Below are 25,676 nucleotides of genomic sequence, written 5' to 3' on the forward strand. Positions count from 1 at the left end.
CTCTTAACTTTACAATATGCACCTCAAGCAGGGACCATCATCACCTTAAAATTAGTTGGGGCTGGAGTGCAATGGTGCTATCTCGGCTCACTTCAACTATCTCTAGCCACTCCACTGCCTCCTGGGTTCAAGCAATTCTTGTGTCTCAGCCATCTAGTAGCTGGGATTACAGGCGTGCGCCACCATGTCCAACCAATTTTTTTATTTTCATTTTTAGTAGAGACATGTTGGACAAGCTGGTCTCGAACTCCTGATCTCAAGTGATCGGCCCGCCTCAGTCTCCCAAATTGAGTTAGGTCTTTAGAGTGCCTTTGAATATGACTGTTGCAAAAGCCCTTTTATTTTGCGAAGAATCAATATCGTGAAAATGGCTATACTGCCCAAGGTAATTTATAGATTCAATGCCATCCCCATCAAGCCACCAATGACTTTCTTCACAGAATTGGAAAACACTACTTTAAAGTTCATATGGAACCCAAAAAAGACCCCGCATTGCCAAGTCAATCCTAAGCCAAAAGAACAAAGCTGGAGGCATCACACTACCTGACTTCAAACTATACTACAAGGCTACAGTAACCAAAACAGCGTGGTACTGGTACCAAAACAGAGATATAGACCAATGGAACAGAACAGAGCCCTCAGAAATAACACCACACATCTACAACTATCTGATCTTTGACAAACCTGACAAAAATAAGAAATGGAGAAAGGATTCCCTATTTAACAAATGGTGCTGGGAAAACTGGCTAGCCATATGTAGAAAGCTGAAACTGGATCCCTTCCTTATACCTTATACAAAAATTAATTCAGGATGGATTAAAGACTTAAATGTTAGACCTAAAACCATAAAAACCCTAAAAGAAAACCTAGGCAATACCATTCAGGACACAGGCATGGGCAAGAACTTCAATCTGCAATCTACTCATCTGACAAAGGGCTAATATCCAGAATCTACAAAGAATTTAAACAAATGTACAAGAAAAAAAACAAACAACCCCATCAAAAAGTGGGCAAAGGATATGAACAGACACTTCTCAAAAGAAGACCTTTATGCAGCCAACAGACACACGAAAAAATGCTTATCATCACTAGCCATCAGAGAAATGCAAATTAAAACCACAATGAGATACCATCTCACACCAGTTAGAATGGCGATCATTAAAAAGTCAGGAAACAACAGATGCTGGAGAGGATATGGAGAAATAGGAACACTTTTACACTGTTGGTGGGACTATAAACTAGTTCAACCATTGTGGAAGACAGTGTGGCAATTCCTTAGGGATCTAGAACTAGAAATACCATTTGACCTAGCCATTCCATTACTGGGTATATACCCAAAGTATTATAAATCATGCTGCTGTAAAGACACATGCACACGTATGTTGATTGTGGCACTGCTCACAACAGCAAAGACTTGGAACCAACCCAAATGTCCAACAATGATATACTGGATTAAGAAAATGTGGCACACATACACCATGGAATACTACGCAGCCACAAAAAAGGATGAGTTCATGTCCTTTGTAGGGACATGGATGAAGCTGGAAACCATCATTCTCAGCAAACTATCACAAGGACAAAAAACCAAACACTGCATGTTCTCACTCATAGGTGGGAACCGAACAATGAGAACACTTGGACACAGGAAGGGAAACATCACACACCAGGGCCTGTTGTGGGGTGAGGGAAGGGGGGAGGGATAGCATTAGGAGATATACCTAATGTAAATGACAAGTTAATGGGTGCAGCACACCAACATGGCACATGTATACATATGTAACAAAGCTGCACGTTGTGCACATGTAATCTAGAACTTAAAGTATAATAAATATATATATATAAAGAAAATACCAAAAAAAAAAACAAAAATAAAATAAAATAAAATAAATTTGCCATTTCTGCCCCATCAGAACGCTTTACAGAATCTTTTTATGTTTTTTAGGACCTGCCCTTTCAAGTCAACTTCCTTGTAACAGTCTCAGTCATGAAACAATTACTAGTTTTTGTCAGAATTGTTTGAAATATTTTTTCTGTGTAGTAATATAGGGAAATACTTAAAATACAGACATGTAGATAAAATGAGATTTATAAAACTACCCATTAATTTTTTATTTTATCACTTGTGTCACAAGTATTAATTTCTTAAAAATAAGGAAATATTTTTGGAGTCTACTACACATATCATGTTATATTATAGCAAAGCATTAAGTTTTGTGAAATGAGGAAGGGTGGAACTACTTCTGAAGTAAATAACTCTTTTTCATGGAGGCCAGAGAGCAAGTCCTACTGGTCTGGCCACACACCCTGGATACAGTGGCAACCTCAAAGGACCACAGGGTTTGAGGGTTATAATCATGGCTTGTCTACTCCACAATGGAGGAGTGGTCTCAAACTCCTGACCTCAGGTGATCCACCTGACATTTTTGGAGGAGCAAGGTCTGACATTTTCTTCTTAACTTTAGAAGAAACATTCCCCAGTCAAATGGCGATTTATTAGTGCACCCATCTGTTTCAGAATGTATAATAAATTGGTATTATAAGGGTTTGCAAATTCATACAAACAAGTAAAACAATCTAGTAAAACAGACTGATATGTGGCCAGTAAGACAGGCTAACAATAGCACAAAAAACTCTAAAACAGGCAGAACTTCCAAGTGCTCTAGGAAACACATAAGCTACAAATGTGGTGTTAGATTTAACGGTAGTAACCAAGGAAGGCTTCAGAGAAGAACTGCATTGAAAGGTTCCTGGGATTTAGAAAGGCAGAGTTTGTGAAGAACATTCAGGCTGGAAGAATCCCATAAGCAAAGATCTGTGGGCATCTGTGGATAGGAATAATAATAGTGCAACAGTTAAATGCATTTTACATAGGTGGCTGGGGCTCCAGGGAAGGCTAGAAAGACTGAGTGGGGAATAAAATGACATTTCTCACTGTAATGTACTAAACAGAGACAATCATCTGGAGACTTGTTCCCATTTTGTGAGTGACTCTGAGTCTATCTACTCATTGAGGATTTCCATAGGTATCTCACCTTAAAGCTTTCTTGAACTTGTGGTGTCTTCTGTGCTACATCCTAGGGATGGAGAGGAAGGAGGTGAGATATTTTAGGGCCATTGGTCTCCATCTGGAAAGCCAATTGAGCTAACTCATGAGGATTTTAAGGGACATGATACGTACCTCATCGCTAAGTAAAACTAAGGTTGGCACATCTGTTATGCCAGGAAGCCTCAGGGTATAATCATAGTATTTTTTTATTCCTTGGAGTTTTCATTTTTTGGTTTGTATGATTTTTTTTTTCCCATATACAGTATGTATTTTACATTAAGCTGGGTGTGGTTAATCCCAAAGTTCTCTGCTGTATGAAATCACTGATGATACTGTTTTGCCAACCACTGCCTGTTTACTGCTATCGCAAACATATTTTCTGTGATAAGACTGGGAATCTATTAAGAAAGAAAAAGCTGAAGGACATCCAGCAGCATATTTCAAGCACTTGTAGTAAGCAAGTGAATCAGGCCATCACCTAAGAACAGAAATAGCCTCTTTGCTCCAAGTGGCCCTTCAAGTGGCCGCCTTGGGGCACCCTAAAGAAGTCTAGTCAGCTGCTAGGTTTGAGCAATTCCAGGGGTGGTACCTTATAATAGTGGCATTATGATGATGAGATCAGCCAAGAATGAATTCACAGAAAGACCTCAGAAAGTCTGACATCATTTAAGGTCCTCAATTATCCAAGCAAAAGAAGAAGAATATGAAATGGGAACTTCCCCTGACATCTTGGCACAAACCCAAAGGGTCTGAATGCTCCACAGAAGGAAGCAGTTCTTCCTCTGCTTCTGTGACTTTTCACTGAGTCATGAGATAGGGTTCTATAAGTAGGGTATCTTAAATAAATCAGTGGATCTTAAAGTCCGAAAGGATTACTGGAGGTCACATCTGGTTTCAAGGTAGGTCCTCATAATGTAATATCCAAGAGAGATGAATTTAACAGAAGACATCTGCATGGGAAAAACATAGGCTTTAGAGTCAGAAAGTCTACTTTCTTTTTTTTTTTAGACAGTGACTTGCTCTGTGGCCCAGGGTGGAGAGCAGTGGTGCAACCTCACTCAGCTCACTGCAACCTCCGCCTCCTAGGTTCAAGTGATTCTCGTGCCTCAGCCTCCTGAGTAGCTGGGATTACAGACACGTGCCACCACGCCCAAATAACTTTTGTATTTTTAGTAGAGATGGGGTTTCACCATATTGGCCAGGCTGGTCTCGCACTCCTGACCTCAAGTATCTGCCCACCTCGCCCTCCCAAGGTGCTAGGATTATAGATGTAAGCCACCACACCCAGCAGAAACTTTTAAATCCCTCAGCTACCACACTTGGCCATGTGGAAGGCAAGGTATTAACAATATTGTTTTTAACAAAATAGTCTTAAGAAGTAAGTGGCATTATGTAGCTGTATATACCTCATAGGCCAGCGAATCTCAAACTTGAATAGGCTGGGCATACAAACTACACGAAGATCTTGTTAAAATACAGATTATAATTTGGTAGGTGTGGAGCAGGGCCTGGGAATGTGAACTTCTAACAAGCTCCCAATGGTGGCCCATGCACAAAGCACATTTTGAATAGCATGGTGGTAGAGAGTAAAATGTCACACAGAATTGGTTATTATTTACTTATTTTAACAGGTTTTCAGGAAACAATATTCTTTAGCCTTTATGTTTTAATTTTCCCCCTCCTTCACTGACTTCTACCCTAACTCTCCCCATTAAACCATATATCTGTAAGAATGCTCATGCTCACCTAACATAGTGAGCCCTACTAAAAACAACCACCAACAATTTCTAGACAAGTGGGCTTTGAAGAAAGTGACTCTTTCACCAGTTTTTACATACAATACTTTCACAATTATCTCTGTATATATCAGAAATTTGGGAATTATGCTGAGGCAAAAATATTTTTAAAGGGGTCACTTGCTTAATTGCAAGAGAGAATGGAAGGGGTTTTATAAGAAGAATCCTTTGGAAATCATATATCATAAAAAATGTATCAGGTATATCTGTACATCTGTGTAATGTTTTATATATTTTATGATTTTAGGGCATTTTCACATATGGCTTCATTCATTCTTCTAAAAGAAAAGGTAGGCCAGGCAGGTATCATTAGCCCCATTTTACAGGAGATGAAACTGGAATGTGGGGAGATGAAGTGAGTTGCTCAAAGTTATATTCATCCAATTGCTACAACACAAAGACAAAATCCAGATCTGAATTCTAATCCACTGCCCTTTCTTTGTCTCCTCCTTCACCATGCTTTCCATAATGGCTCAAAAAAAGTTATGGTTTGGTTTTTCAAACTCTGGTTATGAGTGAGGCTGCCAGTAGAAGAGTATAAAAGGTGGCAGACATCCCAGATTCAGTTATTGTGGGATACTCCGTCAGCAGGGAGCCCATTAATATAGATATCTCTCATTCTAATCAGATGAAAACCTACTCCAACCTTGAATTTTTAGATGATTCATTTGTTTGTTTCATTTCCAGCCAAGAATTCAATGTCCTATTCCTTTTGGCATGTTTACAGATGAGAGTTAGAGCCTGGAGGTGGAGCACAACTTGATTATCACAATCATCCAAAATGGGCGCCTGGTTTTCTACTCTCTAAAAATATTCTTGCCTTTCTTCTTCCCTAATCTACAATATGTCCCTGACCATTTCCACTCATAGTGATCTCAATCTAGTTCCCTGTTCATGTTTCACTCAACTGTGTGTGTGTGTGTGTGTGTGTGTGTGTGTGTGTGTGTATGTGTGTGTGTGTTTCATGACCAATGAAATTGGGAATTCCTTGTGGGCAGGAGCAAACATGTTTCAGTTTCATTTTACATTGAATACTTGAAATGAGAAAAAAAAAAAAGAGGCACAGTAAAAAATATATTTAATTTGGAGTCAGATGATCTGGATCAACTACTTGTTAGCCATGTTACCCCAAACCACTTAAACTCTGAGCTTTTGTTGCTTCATCTAGAAAATGAGAATAGTAGTACCTACATCACAGTATTGTTATGAAAAGGGAATGAAATATGTGTGAAATTACTTTACAAACTCATAAGAGCTGTATCTGTGTAAAGAAGGTATTTGTATTTATTTTGAAAATAATGTACATTAAATGAGAGGAGTGTACTTGTAGCATCAGTCCTAAATGTACTCACTCCCCTCAAAAGCAATTTCCATTTCTGTGTTCTGCTATGCCAAGAAATATAGACACATGAAACAATACTATTAAAAATTGATTTTCTCAATGTGGAAAAGATAAAAGTTCTAGGATATGCTGAAATAAGACATAATCCAGATGCTGAAAATGTTCACTACAAGCTGTCAACACTAGTTGCATGAAAGTCAGATACTAGGATTTAGATTTTGGCCTAAGAAATTTCTTTTTAAATTCTCAGTATTCTTCAGAAATCTTAAGTCAATACCCTGAGAGAATAAAAATGATTCATTTTTCAGACTGAGAATCCCGGTATAAGGAGAACACACATGCCTCCCACCTCCTCTGGAAGTGATTCTAAAAACCCCAACTCACCCGTCCCTTCCTACTTACCCACTTCCTGATGGTATCGCATCAGATGCTTCCCGTTCTTGGTCTTGAGACCATTCCACAGCTTTTCTCTCCTCTCTCTTGCTATAAACAAGCCCCCATCACACATATAACAATAGCTGACACATGTTGAATTACTATGAGGTGTCAGCAGTTGTATTGGTAATTTTTACTGTATTGGTAATATTGATATACATATCGGTAATACTGATCTACATCTGACAAGAAGGTTATTCTTGTCCCAGTGTTATAGAAACCAAGACCCCAAGAATCTAAGTACACTGTTTAAAGTCTTTCTGTGGATTGCAGAGGACCAGGATTTAACTGAGTCCCCGTGATACTTTGCTCTCATCTTATCATTAAACAGCATCGTCTCTCTGTCAAAGCCTCACCTTTTCTCCTTCAAAAATATTTTACTTACATGAACTATTTTTTAAAACTGGTTTTAATCATTTGGATCTATTCATGCACTCTTTCAAATGAAGTGAAACAAGTTCCAGACAAATTTTTTTCTGAATCAAGTTGAAAATAACAAATAATATATAAATAAATGTTTGAATAATGTTGAAAGTGTACAGCATTACCTGTATGTAACAAAATATTTCTTTTTTAAGGAGAAGGGAGAAGCTGAATTTTTAAAAACTCACTCAATTATGAAGCAAAGCTCCAAGTTCTAGTCATTGCCCTATAACTAACTTCTTGTGTGATCCTGGGTAATTGTCTTCTCCAGACCTCAGACATTTCACTTACATACTCAGAAAGTTCTATGAAATGCCACTTGCATAATGGCTGCCACCTTGTGATATTAGCTTTTCTAGTTTCATTCTCCATCATTCCACACTCACATCCCCATCGTTTCTTTCCTTGTCTTCCAATTTATCATTATTTGGCAATCAATATCTTGCTCAGGCATGTTTTATGTGTTTTCCAATGCAATATCCACACTATTTTTAACTTATCCATGTACATGTAAAATCGTGTATATCACCACTTATAAACAAACCATATTTTGAGGAAACGAGGTTTCCTGTTTGGAGCTGTTTGGAGGTCATGAGGAAGCCATCCTCATAATAGGGAACATGAACGAAGACCAACTGGAGAAGTCCAGCTGAGAATGGAGCCACAGGCTTAGCTGTCCTCATTCCCCAACCCTTAGACTGCTCCCGGTTGAACCTGTCCAGTTCACTAGGTCTATCCGTCCAGGAACTGCTTCTGTCACTATCTGGGACCTCCTTTCTGAGGCCTCTTCTAGGTTGACCAATGCGTGGACAAATTCATTTTCACCACCAAGTTGACACCTTATTAGAAAATTGATGGAAAATATAAACCAAACACAAAAGATATAAAGCACATTAAGTGGTGAGGTAAAATGGCACAAACTTCTAATTGTGTTCCAGTCCACCTTCTTGATGAAGAAGATAATTTCCTATCTGGACTGCATATTCATCTTCTGAATATAAGAACACCCTAAACTGCTTGGCATGGTCCATTTAACCACTCCTAAAAGTCATTCTGACTTTGGGTCCCTGGGCAGTGTGATGTAAAGTAAGACCTGTTTTTTCTCTCTAGTTTCCCGATTATGTGGAGAAACACATATACTTGGATATCAGACTGAACTAATTGCAGCCCTAGATCCACTACTGCTGGTTGTGTGGCATGAACAAGTGAATTAACAAATCTATGCCTCAGTAAACTTATATGTACTATGGGAAAACAATAGTTTCCTTCAGTGGGTTTTGTGAGATTTAAATAAAATAGCATGGGTGAAATATCCAGTACAGCATTCGGTAGAGTTCTATTTCCATTTTCAGTATATGAAACATGCTTGCAAGCCAGCCATTATTGTTGGAAGTATATGGTTTCTTTAGTTATACTTAAATGATATTTCTATCTGTGCCAGTGAGAGGAACTATCCAATGGGTGCTTTTCTACTTCCTGTCAGCTCCTTTGGCAAGACATTCATATAAAAAACCTGACTCTCACTATGTTCCTGCTTCTGGTCTGTGGGGAGCCAATTTGAAAGCAGAACTCATCTGACTTGCCTGGAATGTTTAAATCCATCCTAGCTTAAAAATACACCTTTCAAATGATTCCTGTCTGATAATCTGTTCAATTACACATCATCAGCAGAAGCCTAAATAATTCCCATATTTGGGGGCAATAATACCCATTCAAATGTTTGATAAAATATTGAAATTTGTCAGAAGGTAAGTAATAGGCACAGAGAGGTTCATTGTATTGTCTTTGGTGTAGGTTTAGAAATTTCTATAATAAAATACAAAAGGAATTTCAAATTACTACTTACGTCATTATAAAACAATATTAGTTCCTCTTAATTTCACTTATTTTTTTCAAAACATTTTGTCTCATGTCGTCCCAACTCATATCCTACACTCTGACTAGAAACAGTATTTACTTTCCTTTGTAAATGAGTAGCTGATTCGTCTCTAGAGCTGACCTATGGTCCTTCACTTTAGCAGAGAACACTGCCCACGCAAACTCACTCTGGACTTTCCATTCAAATTCATTAGTCTTTGCTGTCAATGAGTTGAGCCCTTTTTTTCCTGAACACCACGAATCACCTCCCATAACTAGCCTTCCATAAAGGCATTTAACTTGGGTGAATAAATGGAGTCTATCTCAGGGCAACCACAATTCTATAAGGCTGTGTGCTGTGTTTCCATGAGAATCTTTGGGTCCTTATGTCTTTCCAATAGGGTTGGTTCCGCCTTCACTTTCATGTTCCTCAAGAACAAAGACAATGTGTTCTACTTCCATGATAATTTGCCACAAATACATATGCAATATCTGTTGCAATCTGAACACTCAGGATGTCACTTCAGGAATTTTTTTTTGTATTTCGAGATCTGAAAGATTCTGACTTCTCTAGGAAACTAAAGTGACACATTTCAGGTAAGTAAGGCCAAAACTTAAGTGATATTGAGGTCCTAAAGTCTAGACAGCCTAAATGACGAAGGCCATTTTCTAATGCCCTCCCTCTTTTTAGTCTAAGTATGTAGATTTGTTTTTATTTTCTCCAATTCCTTTAGCTACCGTTTGTTTCTATCACATTGCTCAGTGGCATCAGCTCATTCAGTATGTTGCTGCTACTTTAGTAGCTGCTAGAAGAAAAAGCTGTTAGAGACAAATGCCCAACATAAATTGCTGGTGCCTTGAATGTGCTTAAAAGGTGTTTGTTGAGAAAATAATTGAATTACAATCATTATAACCCTACCCTCAAATTATTATTTTTTCTTTGAGGAAAGGTGAGCAGCTTGTGAGATAATTAGCATTGAGGAGTAGTGCTATGATGTTTAGTATTCTTATTATGGAGAGAAAAACACTGTCTTGATGGGGCAGAAAGCAGCCGACTTATTTTGTAACAAGGAGAGAAAGAAAAATATTTTTTTTCACGGTTCCGGCTATATACCTAGTCAAATTGGAAAGCAAGATTTTTGTAGAACCCTGAAATCCCTGGCCGGGCGCGGTGGCTCAAGCCTGTAATCCCAGCACTTTGGGAGGCCGAGACGGGCGGATCACGAGGTCAGGAGATCGAGACCATCCTGGCTAACACGGTGAAACCCCGTCTCTACTAAAAAATACAAAAAACTAGCCGGGCGACGAGGCGGGCGCCTGTAGTCCCAACTACTCGGGAGGCTGAGACAGGAGAATGGCGTGAACCCGGGAGGCGGAGCTTGCAGTGAGCTGAGAGCCGGCCACTGCACTCCAGCCTTGGTGGCAGAGCAAGACTCCGTCTCAAAAAAAAAAAAAAAAAAAAACCCTGAAATCCCTAAGATTTTGGTCCTAGGAACACATGCAAAAGGAACTAGACTAGAACATCACCAAAAACACCTTAAAATATAAAATTCTGATTCTGACAATTTGGTAGTAAAAGAACATATATTTGTGTGATTTTTTTAATTAAGAAAGGAGAAAAGAAAAATAATGAACAAATGAGAAAGGAAACAATGAAAGAAAAATAAATAACAAAAAATGGTAGAGAGAAATTGTCTTCTTGGGAAAGAAAGAAAAGAAGGAAAGAAAGAAGGAAAGAAGAAAGAGAGAAAGAGAGAAAAAGAAAGAAAGAAAGAGAGAGAGAGAAGGAAGGAAGGAAAGAGAGAGAGAAAGGAAGGAAGGAAGGAAGGAAGAAAAAAGAAAGAAAGAGAGAGAGAGGGAGGGAGGGAGGGAAAGAAAGAGAGAGAAAAGGAAGGAAGGAAGAGAGAGAGAGAGAGAGGGAGGGAGGGAGGGGGAGGGAGGGAAAGAAGGAGAAACAAAACAAGAAAAAGATGTATCCGCTTGAGTGATGATTTGAGATTAAATAAGTAACTCCGTAAATTATTTTAAAATTGTGTTCATGTAGCTCCATCTATTGGTGGAAAGATTATCTTTCACATCCTTTCACTGAGGCCTTTCAAGTGTCAGTTGGTTTCTAAGTGACAGGTCAGGGCGTGGAACAAAGCTGAGAGAACTATATTCTTCCATGAAAATGTGTTCCACTCTGCTCTGAATAATGAGATGAACTACTTAGCTTGTAAATATTGGAGTTCTGTAAAATTACCACTGATTTTATTTTTAAGAGCTACATTAAGGACCCTGTATGGTTGAGACATGGTAATAAAAATTTAACAAGACCACACACTCTACGAGTCGTATTAAAATCCAATTTTGCTATGATTACTTTGGAGTCTATTTTCAGCTATGCTAAAATATGTGACTCTTGTCCTTAAGTAGATTAGCTGGGCTGAAACTAGACAATAACCATAAATATTTACAATAAAATAGACAATAACCATAAATATTTACAACAAAATGATGTCTTTTATAGAATATAAATCTTACGAAGCCATTTTTATTAGTTAATCCTTCTAATAGGGCAGAATTAAAGCATTGCTCTCCTCTCAATTGGATCGATGTCAAAACCAAGACAGAAAAAAGGAACTGAGATCAATTTGAATGCAAATCAGTGACTGAGGTTCAGGGATCACATTGACATAGAGCTGAAAGATTTGCAGTTCAAGAATCAATCCCCTTAGTACTGCATAAGAATGCCTGAAATGTTTTCCTGGCATTTCGGCCTCTAAAAATTATGATGACACATCAAGGCTCGGGTAAGTTACATCCATTCCATCGATGTTTCTCTGATTTTCAGAGCCAAGATGTGCTCTTTTTCTATTCTGTATGCCAAACACATTTCACTTGTACATCTTTAAGGTCCTTTTGATATTTATATATGATAACGATTGAGTTCATATCCATACTGTGATCTACTTGGGAACATGTGCCACCTATTTTTTATCTTTTTTATTTATTTATTTATTTATTTATTTGCTGTCCCTAATTTTCACTGGAATGAGGAAGGGTATAATCAACTAGCTATGTGTACAAAACCACACACTGCCTAGTATCAACACCGAACGTGGTAAAAACCCAAATAATTGTTTTCAGATAAATGAATTGAATTGAGTAACTGTTGATGAGCGAATAAATAAATTCATGAAGGAATAAACTCAGCAGAGTTCAAACAACAGGTCCGTACCTCCCTGGAACAAAGCTTGCTGGGACAATGAGCAATTGGAAATAATCACAGTTAACATTTTCATGATCATACCTGTAGAGAGTTGAGAACATAGATTCTGTAGCAAGAAACATTAAGGCTTGAACACTGGCCCTTTCATTTCTGAACAGCACAAATTCAGGTAAGCTACTTAAATTTACAAATTCTGTTTCTTAACCTGTAAAATATGATTGCAAATAGAGTCCATATTAAATTAAATAAATAAATGTATGTTAATAATTTAGGGCGAGTGGCCAAGATGGCCTACCGGAAGCAGCTGGTGTGTGTGGCTCTCACCGAGAAGAACAGAAAGAGCGAGTAAATACAACACCTTCAATGGAAACATCCAGGTACTGGCATTGGGATTAATCAAAAAAACAACTTGACCCACAAAGAATGAAGAAAAGCAAGACAGGACAACGGCCCACCTTGGAGCAACACAGAGCCAGGGGCTCTTCCCCTGCCCAGGGAAGCGGCAAGTAAATGCGCGACCCCAGGAAACCACGCTTGTCTCACAGACTTTTGCAACCCTCTGGTCAGGAGATCTCCTTGTGCACTCCCTCCACCAGGGCCTTCAGTCTTCAGTTTGACAGACAGAGCTACCTGGAATCTCAGCAGAGCCGCCACCCAGGCATGTGTGGAGACCCTGGAGCTTTAGATACTCGGGCTTTCCTGCAAAAAATAGCTGCAGCTCTGGCAAAGTAGGGTATTAGACTCCCATACATACCCCTAGGAAGGAGCTGAGCAGCAACAGCTCACAGGCCATACTTTAGGGCACCTCAAAAGATAAGACCCACTGGTTTGGAATTCCAGCCAACTACTGGTAGTGGTGTTGCAACTCCCTAAGAAGGATCTCCCAACAGGAGTGACAGCTGCCACCTTTGATGTTTGGGTGCCTTAGCCACTCCAGCCTTCAGGCTTTGGAGAGTCTGAGCCAACCCAGGGAGAAAGGGATCCCTCAGCACGGCACAGCACTGCTGTGCTACGAAAATGTGGCCAGACTGCTGCTTTAAGCAGGTGTCTGGCCCCATTCCTCCTTACTGGACAGGACCTCCCAACTGGGGCCTCCAGCCACCCCTGCCCAAGCTCTCCAGCTGACAGCAACCTGAACTCCCCCAGGACAATGCTCCCAGAGGTAGGGGTGGGCCACCATCTTTGCTATTTTTATGATTTACCCATTCTAGCCTTTGGGCTTCAGAGTGTCTGAGGCAACCAGAAGCTGAAGTGAATCCCCAGCACAGCACAGATGCTCTACCAAAACATGGGCAGACAGCTTTTTTAAGTGGTCCCAACCTTGTTACCCCTCATTGGGAGGGACCCCTCAACCAGGGCCTCCAGCTACTTCCTACAGGTACCTTTGGTCCAGCAACAGGTCTGTGGACAAAGCTTGCAGAGGGAGAAACAGGCTGCCATCTTTGCTGTTTCATAGCCTTCACTAGTGACATCTCCAGGTCCTGGAAAATCCAGGATGACTAGGGACTGAAGCAGGCCCCAAGCATATTACAGCAGCCCTACAGAAAAGTGGCCAGACTATTACATGGGTGCCCTTTGCCATATCTCATCCCCAGGCAAGTCCTACAGTTATAGGCCTCCAGCCACCTCATGTCAGAACTATTGAGCCACTAACAACTCAGCAGCTCACTGAACAGAGCCTCCAGGGACAACTGAAAGCCTCTCTACCACTGCCTCTGCAATGGAACTGCCTTTGCCACTCTCAGACTAAGGAAAAAGCAAAGATCCTAAGTGCCTTATCCATAACTCCAACAAGCTGCGAGTTGACCCAAGGAGAGGGGGCCAGTCCATCTCCCATAGGTCTCACCCCACCCCCCGACACACACACACACAGCTTGTCACCAGACAAGGAACCCCTGACTTGGGCCCACAGCACAAACCCTCCATCCTGGGCTGAATGCACTGAGTGATTGCTGACCTGCATCTCTCCGGGGTGGAGCCCCTACAAGTCAAGCAAACGATCCTTAGCCACAGCCAGTACTAAGATTTTTCACTGTGCTACCTCTAAGCTAGGGAAGGAACATAAACACAGTGGGCAACCCAGGAGTCCCAAGTAATGAACTACTGCCAGCACTCAAGGGGCAGAGGAACGCCCACTTTCAGAGCACTGAGAGGGAACACAACTACAACTGTGAGGAAACCCAGGAGAGCCACACAACCAAGAAAGCATCTACCCACTGATCAATAAGCCTAGGTGTCAACTGCTGGATCATACCCTAAAGCTCCAATGCCAAAATACCTCACTAACATAGCCCCCACTGAAACCAGAGACAAAAAGTCAGCTTCAAATAAAGAACCTGCACAAAGCCTTGGCCCAGTGAAAACGTCCAGAAAGGAAGTCTATTGAGTGGACTCAATCTACACTGCAGTAAAAGGAACACTCACACAGAGTTGAGAAAGAACCAACGAAGAACTCGGGTAACTCAAATGTCCAGAGTGTCATATGTCCTCCAAACAACAGCACCAGTTCTCCAACAAGAGTTATTAACCAGGCCAAACTGGCTGGAATGACAGAAATGTAATTCGGAATATAGATAGGAACAAAGATCATTGAGATTCAGGAGGATGACAAAACACAATCCAAGCAAAATAAGAATCACAATAAAATGATACAGTATCTGAAGACAAAATAGCAGGTATAAAAAATAATACAAGAGTTTTACAATGCAATTACAACAATTAACAGCAGAATAAACTAAGCTGGAGAAATAATCTCAGAAGTTGAAGACTGGGTCTCTGAAATAAGACAATCAGGTAAAAATAAAGAAAAAATCATTTAAAAAATGAACAAAACCTCCAAGTATAAGATTATGTAAAGAGGCCACATCTATGGATCACTGGCATCCCTGAAAGGGAAGAGAAGAAAACAAACCACTTGGAAAATATAATTTAGGATATCATTCATGAAAACTTCCCCAACCTTGCTAGGGAGGCCAACAGTCAAATTCAGAAAATACATACAACTCCTGCAAGAATCTACACAAGAACATCTCCAAGACACATAATCATCAGACCTTCCAAGGCTGAAATGAAATGAAAGAAAGAATGTTAAAGGCAGTTAGACAGAAAGGGCAAGTCACCTACAATGGGATCCCCATCAGGCTAACAGTGGACCTCTCAGCTGAAACCCTACAAGCAAGAAGAGATTGAGGGACTATATTCAACATTTTTAAAGAAAAAAATCTTCAGCCAAGAATTTCATATCAAGCCAAATTAAGCTAAGTGAAGGAGAAATAAGATTATTTTCAGATAAGAAAATGTTGAAGGATTTTATTACCACCAGACCTGCCTTACAAGAGATTTTGAAAGGAGCACAAACTACAGAAAGAAAAGACTGCTACCAGCTAATTAAAAAAACACACTTTAACACACAGACCAGTGTCACTGTAAAGCAACCACACAAACATGCTGACACAATAACCAACTAACAGCACAATGACAGGGTCAAATCCACACATATCAACAGTAACCTTGAATGTAAACAGGCTAAATGCCCCAGTTAAAAGACACAGAGTGGCAAGCTGGATAAAAATGCAAGATCCAATGATACGCTGTCCTTCAAGAGACCCATATCACACATAATGACACTCATAGGCTCAAAACAAAGGGATGGAGGAAAATTACCAAGCAAATGGAAAACAGAAAGAAGCAGGGGTTGAAATTCTAATTTCAGAAAACAACAGATTTCAAACCAACAAAAATCAAAAAAGACAAGGAAGGGTATCACATAATGGTAAAGGGTTCAATTCAACAAGAAGACCTAAGTATCCTAAGTACATATGCCCCCAATACAGGAGCTCTCAGATTCATAAAACAAGTTCTTAGAGACCTACAAAGAGACATAGGCTCCCACACAATAATAGTGGGAGACTTCAACAATCCACTGTGTTAGACAGATCACTGAGGCAGAAAATTAACAAACATATTTAGAACATAAACTCAACATTGGATCAAATGGATTTAACATACCTTTACATAAGTCTTCAACCAAAAACAACAGAATATACATTCTTCTCATTGTCACATGGTAAATACTCTAAAATAAATCACATAATTGGATATAAAACAATTCTCAACAAATTTAAAATAACCGAAATTATACCAAATACACTCTCGGATCACAGCACAGTAAAAATAGAAGTTAACACAGTGAAAATTGCTCAGAGCCATACATGCAAATTAAATGACATGCTCCTGAATGACATTTGGGTAAATAATGAAATTAAGGCAGAAGTCAAGAAGTTCTTTGAAAATAATAAGAACAAAGATAAAACATAGCAGAATCTCTGGGACCTGTACAGCTAAGGCAGCGTTAACATAAAAATTCATAGCACTAAATGCCTTCATCAAAAAGTTAGAAAGACCTTAAATTAACAACCTAACTACACAACTGACAAACACATTTAAAACTATTATGACAGAATCTTATTTATCTCTACCTGTATACAAACCCCATGCTGATATTACCTAAAGGTGTAGTTACACCCTTGTCACTTAAAACCATTTCTGAGACAAATAATATTTAGATTTCTTAATCTTGTTTACTTATTTCCTTGCTTGCTCATCCTTAATGCATCTTAATATTTACTATTAACTTTTTTTTCCTTGGTAGACGATGTTAGTTTTTTGCTCTTTCAGACAGGATCTGAGGATCATCAACTTTATAACCATTGTATACATAAAATTACTGACTCAGATAAAATAGGTTAGCTGGGTATAAAATTATATTCAATTATTTTATTTCAATTGTATAAAGATGTTGCTACTTTGTCTTTTTGAATACAGTATTACTGATATTATTCTAGTTCTCATTCCTTTATGTTTATTTTTATCTTCTGTGTAAAATTTCTCCTTAGAAGTTAAATTTTATTATTTCCTCAGGTTTCATTTTGTTATTTCTAGTTGTGAATATTTGTTCTTATACTTTTTATTGATGGTGCTTGGCAATTAAAACGTTCTTCAATTTTAGCCATCATCTTTCTTTTTAAAAGTTTGTTAACTTGGCCAGGCAGGATGGCTCATGCCTGTAATCCCAGGACTTAGGAAGGGCAAGGTGGGCGGATCACCTGAGGTCAGGGTTAGAGACCAGCCTGGCCAACATGGTGAAAACCTGTCTCTACTAAAAATACAAAAATTAGCTGGACATGGTGGCGGGCATCTATAATCCCAGCTACTTGACAGGCTGAGGCAGGAGAATCACTTGAACCAGGGAGGCAGAGGCTGCAGTGAGCTGAGGTCACACTACTGCACTCCAGACTGGGTGACAGAGCAAGGCTCTGTCTCATAAGTAAGTAATTGTGTTAACTTTATTTTGAAGCTTTCAAAATTTTTTTATTTTTAATTTTGGTAGCTTTGTTGAAAATAAGTTCACTGTAGGTGTATGAATTTGTTTCTGGGTTCTCTATTCTGTTCCATTGGTTTATGTGCTTGTTTTTATGCCAGTACCATGCTGTTTCAGTTACCATACCTCTGTAGTATAATTTGAAGTCAGGTAATGTGATTCCTCCAGTTATGTTCATTTTGCTTAGGATAGCCTTGGCTATTCTGCTTTTTTACTTTTATTTTTTTCTTGTGGTTCCATATAAATTTTACAATAGCTTTTTTCTATTCTGTGAAGAATGTCATTGGTATTTTCATAGACATTGCACTGAATGTGCAGAATGCTTAGATAATACGGACATTTTAACAATTTTATTTTTTTTAATCCATGAACATGGAATATATTTCCATTTTTTGGTGTCCTCTTCAATTTTTCCATCACTGTTTTATAGTTTTTGTTACAGAGATCTTTCACTTATTTGGTTAATTCCTAAGTTTTTAATTTTATGTTTGGCTATTGTAAATAGGATTACTTTTAAAATTTCTTTTTCAGATTATTCACTGTTGGCATACAGTCATCTTTCCTTACTTTTGGAAAATTCTTGACCATGCATTTCTCTAAATATCTTTCCCCTTTAGTCTCTCCATTCTTTTTTCTGGGACTTCTTTTAGCTGAATCTTAGCAGTCTGCTAAGTTTTTTCTTAATATTTTTCTTTTTCTTAATTTTTTAAGTTTTTTCTTAAGTTTTTTTTAAGTTTTTTCTTAATATTTTTATTTTTCTTTTTTTTCTTAATATTTTTCTCTTTTTTTTTTTTGAACTCCATCAGGAAATTTCTCAGCTCAGTTTTCTAGCACATTTTTAGTCTTTCTATTGAACTTTTTGAAATAAAAGTACATTAAAACACTTTTTGGAATTCTTAGTTTGTCATAACTGTTTTTTATCTTTTTTGTAATGTGTGGTTCTTGCTTATTGGAAGAAGTTACTTCCTTTGACTCTTCAAGATTATGAAATATTTCAATATTTCATTTTTTACTTTGTATTATTATCCCAACTTTCTTGGCCATAAGTTCTCTTAATGTTTGAGTTTATTGTGCTTCTGGAAAGATTTCGTATTATCTAATTATTTAAGTTTCTTAGTTTTTTGCAAAAGAAGTCTTATTTTCACACTTTATGATGCGAATTTCCCGTAGTGAGATGTTATAATAGTATCAACACTAACCTTGAAGGCAGCTTAGCTTTAGACTTGTCTACTGGGCAAGGAAGCCTCAGAATTTGTTTCTAAGCAATGCAGCTCCAGTTTCAGATTCATGATAGTAAAGCAGCAGCCTTTGCTGTGGTGTTCCTTTGCATTACTATTTTAGAAATGCCTCTCCAATTCTTATTTATAAAGAGCTCTCTTATATGTTTTTGAGTGTGGTTAAGAATTTTTTCATTTTATTAAAATTATATTTCAATGGGTTTAGTTTTGATGGGAAGATATTTTATTATATTCTCTAACTGCATTCTTCAAACAAAATAACAACTCTTATATTTCTAGCTTCCTAAAAGGTTTTATCAGAAATAAGATTATATTTACCATATCCTTTTAGCAAAATTTGAGGTGATTATATTACTGTATCTTCCACTGCACTGATAAATCATATTACATCACTGATCTCCAAAGAGATAATATGAGCACCTCAGTAGCTATTTGCCTACTTTATGTTGAATAATATTTTTCTAGTTCCTGTGAAACGTTTCTTATTGTTTGTATTTTGATTTTCTTTGTTTTATTTTATTTTCTGCTTTCTCATTCTTGTTTTGAAATGAGAATTCCTAGGTCTAGCATTAAAATGTATACTATGTAAGTGTATTTACCTAGATTCCTTCTTATCTCTAATTGATTACAAGAAAAATCATATTCTTTTAAATTAATCTGAAGCTTATTTTTAATATTTTCTGGCTTCTGGCTCATTTGTCTTTGTGTAGCAGAAAATATTTCTGGAAAACTTGGGAGTTAATTATTATATTTCAGTTGAGTAATTAAGTCTTCAAAAAATGAAAAACTTAAAACTGTTACTGAAATGGACCACACTTGTTGGTCTAGGGTCTCTATATGTTACTGGGAGTATGATAGTCTACTTTCTATTAAATTCTGTCACTGAAAATATGATATTTCTGTGTACAAAAGACTGAAATAAGTATGGCAAATACAGCCCTACCTAGATACCTAAGAGTTTGTCCTGACCCTGGCCACCACACAATGCTTTGTAATATTTATAGTTCAGAAATGACTCTATTGCTTCTCTTGAGCAAAATTCCATATCTCTGAAGGAGCATGGGGAATGGCAGTGAAATTTCCTACCATTTTCCTGCTTGGCTTTGTTATCTTGCTTCATTGATATTGTATTAACCGCTGCTATTAATGATATTCAACAAAAAAATCACTACAGAACTCAAACACAAAGAAAAATTTTCTGCTTTTGTAAATTTCTACTTTGCTTTCACTTTGATAAACATATATATATAAGCATATGCCCATATCACAACAATTACATTTCTGCTTTTTTCTTTGACAAACATATCTGTTGAGATGACTCTCTATCTCTCTGGTATGTTATTAAAATATTTTAAGAACTAGCTAAAGGCTTGTTTAAATACCTTTCAAAGCATAATTTAATTAATTATATTTAATTATTAAAGAAAAAGCACCCAATCTCAGTCTTTGTTTTTAAACACCTTTTAAACTTCAAATAGCACATTAGAAGCACTATTAGACAAGCTGTTGGCTACGTATTAAATTTATACATGGATCTTCATGCTGCTAGGTAAATAATTATAATCTAATGCTTACGGTATCTATGACTGTGAATTTAGAAATAGGTTTTTTGTCTATGTGGACTTCTACTTCCCCATGTGTAAGCTGAGTCTATTTTTTGCTCATGGCTCTTCACCACAAAATAGAGAAGAAAAGTGAGATAATGTCTGTAAATGTATTAAAATGTCTAGAACGTACTATCCAATAACTATAGAAGAGAATATTAAGCAGCAAGATAAAACAAAATTCATTTGTTAAATCAAGGAGACAACAAAACAGGGATAAGCCATTCACTTCCATTGATTTATTCACTCATTAATTCCGTCAAAAATTCATTGTAATCCACCTGTGCCCCAGGCATTGTGTGAAGGCATTGCAAAGCTGGAAAAGATATATTCCTTTAAGGAGCATGTGTCTAGTGAGGGAGACAAATACAGGCACAGAGAACTGTAACAGAGCACATGATAAAATAACTATCAAACAAAAGTAAAAGAAAATACCCAATGTAAAAAGGAAAGAGGGAAGTAAGAGTTTCTTGCAACTGATTTTCACTTTTGTAAAGCTATTGGTAATGTTTACATACTGCTCTAAGAAAATATTTTAAAAGTTGTTATCAACACTACAATATCAGAATCTGCTACATTTTTTTCTTAGTAGACTTTTACTTAATCTTAATCTTTCTTAACTAATATATGCCATTTTAAAAAATAACTTAAAATACAAAAAGGTAACTGAGAAAATTGTGAGTCTCTCTTTCCATGTCCCCCAACCCATTCTTGGAGATACCCACTATCGATGGCTTTTTATGTCTCCTTGACTTCCCTTCTATGAACTGACATATGAGTGCATATAGATTAAAAACATTTTTCAAAGATAAATGGGAAGTATTGTTATGCCACTTGCTTTTGTCAATTAAAACTGTTTCTTACCAATGGTTGCATAATTACATACAGATATACCCTTTATTTATTCTTGTTGCATAGAATTCCAGTTTATTTTTAAAATGGGTTGTGAGTGCCTGAGTATCCAGAGCTGCTCCTAGACTTTCAAGGATTATATGGGAATGAAAATTTGTCAAGGAATTAGTTTCCAGATCTTCAACTTTCAAATTTACTTCTCCTTAAAACTGATTTGCTTGAGAATGCTCCTGTGGTCTGACTACTCTCCTTTTCTCCATTCACTTTTACAATCAGTCACCATTGTGGATGAAAAGCACACTTCTCACCAATCCTTAATATGACCTATGAGGCAATTGCTTGACGTGTAAAAGATTTCAAAGTGGAAATCAAGGGACAGTGGAGAATGCATAGCTCCTGGGGGAAAGGGCCAAGAAGAGCAAGGCACATACAGTTTTAACATATTTGGAGGTGACATTTATTTCATTCAGGCAATAGAAATAGCTTAGATTTGGAATTTAGATGTGAGATGGTTGCCACTGAAACCTATATTTATTTGAATTAAAAATGAAGTCAAATTTGTCTGATGCAAAGTTAGAACTGTCTTTGCTGTTTAGATTATATGGCATTTCCATAAATTGAGTAAGTAAATTTACAGCACCTAGGTTTTGATGAAAATATATTTAAAGAATGTGTAAATATTAAAAACATCGGAAGTGACACATTCTACAACATAGCATTGAAATTAAAATAAAGTAAATGTCATATTTTCACAAAACTCTTACAAGGAATATGTGAACAAAATTTTAAAGATCATTGTGTTATGATACTCTCCTAGTGACGAACTTACTCTTTCATTCAGCAGATACTTACTGAGCACCTAATGTGTTCCAAACAACTGTTTTAAGAATGGGAGGTACATTAATAAACAATAGTAAGCAAAAACCTGCCAATTAAACAAACAAACCAAAAAAAAAAAAAAAACCTGGCCAAAAGAATATCCACTTAGAGGAGACAGAAAATCAATGCACAGGCTGGGCACGGTGGCTCACGCCTGTAATTCCAGCACTTTGGGAGGCCGAGGCAGGTGGATCTCAAGGTCAGGAGATCGAGACCATCCTGGCCAACATGGTGAAACCGCATCTCTACTAAAAATAAAAACATTAGCTGGGCATGGTGGTGCGTACCTGTAATCCCAGCTACTCGGGAAGCTGAGGAAGGATAATCACTTGAAGTAGGGAGGCGGAGGCTGCAGTAAGCCAAGATCATGCCACTGCACTCCAGCCTGGCAACAGAGCGAGATTCTATCTAAAAAACAAACAAACAAAAATACAAAAAAAAAATGCATAAAATATATACTATATCAGATGGTGATGAATCTTGTAATTTTTAATAGAGTAGTCAAGGAAGTCTCAATATGAAGAGTGACACTTGAGTAAAAGTTTAAAATAAGTGAGATAATGAGTGACAAAATACAGGCTGAGGAAAGAGGAAGAACATGGGCCCTATGTCTAGACTACGCCTCAAGGCTCTGAGGATTTGAAAGAGCGCAGGCGACCGTGCCCGCTCTACTGAAATCAAACCACAGAGGGATAAGGGTGGAAATCAGGAAACCCGTTAGGAGGCTGTTTCAGTCATTCAGGTAAGTGATGATGGTGGTTCAGACCACAGTAGTAAGAATGGAGGTGAGAGAGGATTGGATTCTTCATACGTCTTGAAAGCACAGCCAATAACTGGGCTCTACACATTGCCAACAAATTGGATGGAGGACATGAGAGAAAGAAATTTCAAATATGACATCTGGAATTTTGGCGTGGGCCACTGGAATGATGAAGTTTCTACTGACTAAGATCTAAAAGATTAAGGTAAGAACAGATTTGGAAGAGAGGATCAAAAATTCAGGGAGGTTCCAAGATGGCCAAATAGGAACAGCTCCAGTCTGCAGCTCTCAGCGTGAGCGATGCAGAATATGGGTGATTACTGCATTTCCAGCTGAGGTACTGGGTTCATCTCACTGGCGCTTGTCAGACAGTGGGTGCAGGCCACGGAGCAGGGTGGGGCATCACCTCACCCAGGAAGTGCAAAAGGTGGGGGAATTTCCTTTCCTAGCAAAGCAAAGCCGTGACAGATGGTACCTGGAAAATCCAGACACTCCCACCCTAATGCTGCGCTTTTCCAACAGCCTTAGCAAACAGCACACCAGGAGATTATATCCTGCACCTGGCTCTGAGGGTCCCACACCAACGGAGCCTTGCTCAGTGCTAGCACAGCAATCTGAGATCGACTGTAAGGTGGCAGTGAGGCTGGGGGAGGGGAGTCCACCATTGCTGAGGCTTGAGTAGGTAAACAAATCAGCTGGGAAGCTTGAACTGGGTGGAGCCCACCGCAGCTCAAGGAGGCCCGCCTGCCTCTGTAGACTCCACCTCTGGGGTTAGAGCAGAGCTGAACAAAAGGCAGCAGAAACTTCTGCAGACTGAAACGTTCCTTTCTGACGGCTCTGAAGAGAGTAGTGGTTCTCCCAGCACAGAGTTTGAGATCTGAGAATGGACAGACTGCCTCCTCAAGTGGGTCCCTGACCCCCAAGTAGCCTAACTGGGAGACACCTCCCAGTAGGGGCCAACTGACACCTCATACAGCCAGGTGCCCCTCTGAGACAAAGCTTTCAGAGGAGCGATCAAACAGCAATATCTGCCTTTCTGCAATATTTGCTGTTCTGCAGCCTCTGTTGGTGATACCCAGGCAAACAGGGTCTGGAGTGGACCTCCAGCAAACTCCATCAGACCTGCAGCTGAGGGTCCTGACTGTTAGAAGGAAAACTAACAAACATAAAGGACATCCACACCAAAACCCCATCTGTACATCACCATCATCAAAGACCAAAGGTAGATAAAACCACAAAGATGGGGAGAAGCCAGAGCAGAAAATCTGAAAATTCTAAAAATCAGAGCACCTTTTCTCCTCCAAAGGAATGCAGCTCCTTGCCAGCAATGGAACAAAGATGGACAGAGGATGACTTTGAAGAGTTGAGAGAAGAAGCCTTCAGACGATTGGTAATAACAAACTTCTCTGAGCTAAAGGAGGATGTTCGAACCCATCACAAAGAAGCTAAACACCTTGAAAAAAGATTAGATGAATGGTTAATTAAAATAAACAGCGTAGAGAAGTCCTTAAATGACCTGAAGGAGCTGAAAACCATGGCACAAGAACTATGCAATGCATGCACAAGCTTCAGTAGCTGATTTGATCAAGTGGAAGAAAGGGTATCAGTGATTGAAGATCAAATGAATGAAATAAAGCAAGAAGAGAAGTTTGGAGAAAAAAGTAAAAAGAAATGAACAAAGCCTCCAAGAAATATGGGACTATGTGAAAAGACCAAATCTATGTCTGATTGGTGTACCTCAAAGTGACAGGGAGAATGGAACCAAGTTGGAAAACACTCTTCAGGATATTATCCAGGAGAACTTCCCCAACCTAGTGAGGCAGGCCAACATTCATATTCAGGAAATACAGAGAACGCCACAGAAATACTCCTCGAGAAGAGCAACTCCAAGACACATAATTGTCAGATTCACCAAAGTTGAAATGAAGGAAAAAATGTTAAGGGCAGTCATCATTCTGAGCAAACTATCACAAGAACAGAAAACCAAACACCACATGTTCTCACTTGTAGGTGGGAATTGACCAATGAGAACACTTGGACACAGGGTGGGGAACATCACACACTGGGGCCTGTCGTGGGGTGCAGGGAGCGGGGAGGGATAGCATTAGGAGATACACCTAATGTAAATGGCGAGTTAATGGGTGCAGCACACCAACATGGCACATGTATACATATGTGACAAACCTGCACATTGTGCACATGTACCCTAGAATTTAAGGTATAATTTAAAAAAAAAAGAAGAAGAAGATATAGAAAAAATAAGTTTGTTTTTCAAGTAAAGTTTGAGATAAATATTAGGTATAGAAAAGCAGATGTCAAGCAGGGTAGGTAGATGTAAGAGTTTGTAAGTCAGAGGAAGAGTCTGAGAAAGAAATATCAACTGGGGTGTCATCAGCATAGAGTGAGTCAAGTGGTGAACAGTGGATGCTGAGTCATAGAACCGAGAGACCAAAGGATGCCCCCAAGGAATAAGTATAAAGATATGAGAACTGAGCCTTGGGGAACTGTAACAGGAGGTGGGGAATATGAACAGGAACCAAGAAAATAGATTCAGTATGAATCACTGAAGAAAGTCAGGAAAATATTGCTTTGGAAAGCAAGTGAAGAAAGTTATTTTACTTAAATGTATTTTCCACTTTTTCACTATTATCAAAACTAATGGAAACAATGAACATACATCTTTGTGCACGTATGTGAATATTTCCTTAGGATTGATTCCAGAAGTAGAATTGCTGTCAAAAATAAGTGCATTTTAAAATGTTATAGTTTCTGTCAAACTGCCTTCCAAAAATGCTTCACCAATTCATTACTGTACAAGAGTATCGAGGGTGCCTATTTTCCCATAGTATGATA

The 25,676-nt window shown here is 38.4% G+C and overlaps 1 pseudogene; it reads right to left on the reverse strand.

Annotated features, from left to right (window-relative positions):
• Positions 1 to 7,721: 7,721 nt before the first annotated feature.
• LOC104680057 overlaps positions 7,722 to 25,676 on the reverse strand; it is a 56,790-nt pseudogene continuing 38,835 nt past the window's right edge.

This window comes from Rhinopithecus roxellana, chromosome 1, assembly GCF_007565055.1.
Source record: "Rhinopithecus roxellana isolate Shanxi Qingling chromosome 1, ASM756505v1, whole genome shotgun sequence".
Taxonomy (NCBI): domain Eukaryota; kingdom Metazoa; phylum Chordata; class Mammalia; order Primates; family Cercopithecidae; genus Rhinopithecus; species Rhinopithecus roxellana.